Genomic DNA, 3,520 nt, shown 5'->3' on the forward strand with positions numbered 1-3,520 from the left:
AATTATAGTTTTATTAAATAATTTTTCTAAAAAATATTCAGTACAGAACGGTACTCTTATCTAATGTACAGTTACTGATAAGGAAGCTTCATCGCTCGGTCGCTAACTATTCCTTTAGCAAATTCTTTCATTTTAGAAGGTAATCACAATTTTTCTCTCTTCTCATGAGGTCTATTTAAAAAATTCATCACAATAGCATAGCCTGAAATGAGTGATGAGCTTATGATAAAAATTGAGCTATATAGAAGATATATCTTAAATCTTCAAATGCATCTGATAAGCAGAGGACATATCTCAAATTATAATTATCATGATAATCACCAAAAGTTTTCATAGAACAAACCTTCCAAACCTCTTGCGCATGTTTATAATCAACTTCATCTAAAGCTTTCTCAGTTAGACTGTTATAGAAATGTTCTATAGATGGTAACCAGTTTTCATTGAATTCATGGGGTCCATCAATATAAGAATATGGGTATACCCCATTCTTAAAAATAGTTTCTGTTGTGACTGATCCTTGAAAATTGAACACAGTTGTTTAAATTTTGTTCTATAGTCATCACAATCAGCTAGATTCTTCACTAAAGTTTCTGATGAAGTATTCAAAAATTGTAGACTGTCTATGAATCTAATATGACCTGAACTGATTGTTAAAAATTTTTCACTGCTATTTGCAATACATCTCAATTTATTGTTATTGAAAGCTGAAGCTTGTATTACAAAATGACTATCATACCCTCTAAAATTATGGAATACACAAGGAATGAAAGTAGGTTTCTTAGCATTAAGTTACATGTTGATTGAGCAGCTTCTTTAAAACATCCAGTAGCATGATTGTGATCCTGTACCTTAATATTGGCAGGTGTGAATGGCTTTTGACAAAATCCGCATGTTTGCACATTATCAATCATAGATTGTTCTTCTTCTGTTGAGTCGAACATGGGCGTTTCTACAATCAAATCCTTGTAGAGTTCATCACCAATATTGGGAACATGTTCCAAAAATATTCCAATAATATTTTCACCCACAAAGTTTGCTCTATACAAATATGAACCCATACAAATCTCTCTATTCTCATCCAGAACAACAAAAGCATGGCTGCAAGCGATATGTCTGGCACGTTCCTCAGTATAAGACCTCAATCTTTGCTCTCACCCTCACCTGAGCTATCTCTGACTTCTTCCATTTCTTCCTCTCCTTCTCCATCATTTATTGGTATTATAAAAGACTCAAAATCTGCATATATTATATACTTACAGTTTTTTGTAAATGTATAGTTTGTAAACTCAAGAATGTTCTTCTCAGGCTTTGGAAGACTGACATTCTGTTCACCGAATTTGCTACAGATTTCAATGTGTTTTTGTAAATTTAACTTGCCATCAATATTAGTTCTCTTATTTGATGTAAACCAGTGAAAACAGCAAGGACATATATGAACAGATCTTCTACCATTTGTTGAATGACATAAAAGACTGCTAAGCCCATTCTTATTCTGACTCATGTTTATAAGAACAAATTTCTACTTCTATAATGAGTATAAGCCGAGATGCTCCAAAGAAAACAATATGGATATTATTTTTAATGTTTATCAGAACTCTCTTGTTGACAAGTTCTGGCGTTGTTTCTATATATGTTGAATCACCATCATGGATGAGATTATATTTTTTAAAATTGACATCTAAATTTAAAATACAATTCACCACCTGACCAGAACCATGAGAAACAAATCGCTCCAAACCTGTATTCAACTTTCAAGGAAACGGTTCTAAAAAGATCTTACTTTGATAATGGAAAGGCGGATCTGGTAACATACAAAGATAGTTTGAAGAAACAATAGGAAAAACTTAAAAATAGTTTTGACAATATCAGATTTGGAATGAAGAAGGTTGAATTAGTCTCATTTAATCATCTCAAATCGAGTTTGAATGATTTGATATGAAAAAGATGATCAGAAATTAAATCGGAATAAATATTTGATGTATGTATATTATATTTGTTGTACATTTTTGAAAAGACTCACCTTTCTCCTTGATTCACTTGATGGGTAGTTCTGTATGAATCTCACATTGAACACTGGGTGAAGACTGAAGGTTGAGTGGAAAAGCTGGTTTATTCTATAGTAGGTCACTTACAAAAAGTAAAAATGAAATTCAGTTTTAATGTTTGAACCTGCATAAGTTTGCAAACCAGTTTTCTCCACTCCGATTGTGGATCAGTATATTATGAACCATTGCAGAGAGAGAATGGAGAGAGGTGTACGGAGGGTTTCAGAAAGTTTGATATGGTTAAATATATTCAATTGCAGTTTTTGGATTGTGATCTTATTACATTCGACTCATAGTTCATCAAAAAGGAACTATACTATTATTATGACAGTGTTTAATTCATGTTTGGATATTGATAATTACACCTATACTTTTAAAAGAGTGAACATCAATTCTACATTACAAAAAAATGATAATATTGTTCTAATGACTCTCAATCAGAGTGTACAAAATTTTTTTTTCACTTGAGAAGGAATCTGTAAATTCAAATCAATTATCACAAACAGAGCAGGTTATCTTGAATAATGATAATTACACCTATGCTTTTAGAAGAATTAATGAAAATTCTACATTACAAAAGAATGCTAATCCAAAGACTCTCAATCATAGTATAGAGAATGATTTTCCATTTGAAGAGGAAATGGTAAATTCAGTTGAAAAGGACAATTTAGATTCAGATCCATATTCAAATCATCTATCACAAACAGAGCAGGATAGTATATTTTTTATATTTGTTTCCTGTTTAAAATCAGCTCTGAATTATAATTACAATAACTCATTGAAACTTGAAACAAGAGAGTGGTTATATAGTTTTAATTCCTTATATGATAATGTTTGCAGTTTTAATAAATCTTATAGAATATTAGATAATTGTGTTAGCGATTTCTTCAGCAATAGTAATTTGTTTGATTTGATAAATACTACTGAAGTATTATGTAGGTACAGTTTATGACAGTACTGTCAGAAACAAGACAAGAAATCTTATGCTTATCCTTTATCTATGGTACTGTCTATAACCAATAACTTACTGATTCTGCAACAGTTTGGAATCTCCGCCACTAGATTGAGGCACTCACCAGATGAAGCTTTGGGGAGAGAGGAATGACTATATATTCAACAAAATGGAGGATCAGATGGATTTTGGGAAGAAGGGGAGTAGTGTTTCCTTGGTGGGAAGTGGTTTCCATTGGTAGAGTATATGACTTTGATGAGGGGAACTGGTTTTGCTCTTGAGGAAGGGCTAGTTTAGCCCAACCTTCCTACCACCCCACCCTGGTGGGGGGGGGGTTCGGGTGGGGGAATTGTTGGCCTTGGTGATGGTCCCTGGGTTCTGGGGGCAAGGCCACGCCCCTGTTTGGGTAGGCTGTTCCTGTAACAACTCACTACTATTTCAATATCAGTATTATTATAAGAGGCTCAGAGCTCCTAAGATAAATCATTTTATCTGAATTCCACTGACGGCCGAACTCATACCC

The 3,520-nt window shown here is 33.1% G+C and overlaps 1 non-coding gene across 1 annotated transcript; it reads right to left on the reverse strand.

Moving 5' to 3' along the window:
* Positions 1–552: 552 nt before the first annotated feature.
* LOC120352580 lies at positions 553–618 on the reverse strand. Its single transcript, XR_005571936.1, has one exon. It is a non-coding gene; the product is annotated as a small nucleolar RNA SNORD77 (small nucleolar RNA).
* Positions 619–3,520: the final 2,902 nt, after the last annotated feature.

This window comes from Nilaparvata lugens, chromosome 7, assembly GCF_014356525.2.
Source record: "Nilaparvata lugens isolate BPH chromosome 7, ASM1435652v1, whole genome shotgun sequence".
Lineage (NCBI taxonomy): Eukaryota > Metazoa > Arthropoda > Insecta > Hemiptera > Delphacidae > Nilaparvata > Nilaparvata lugens.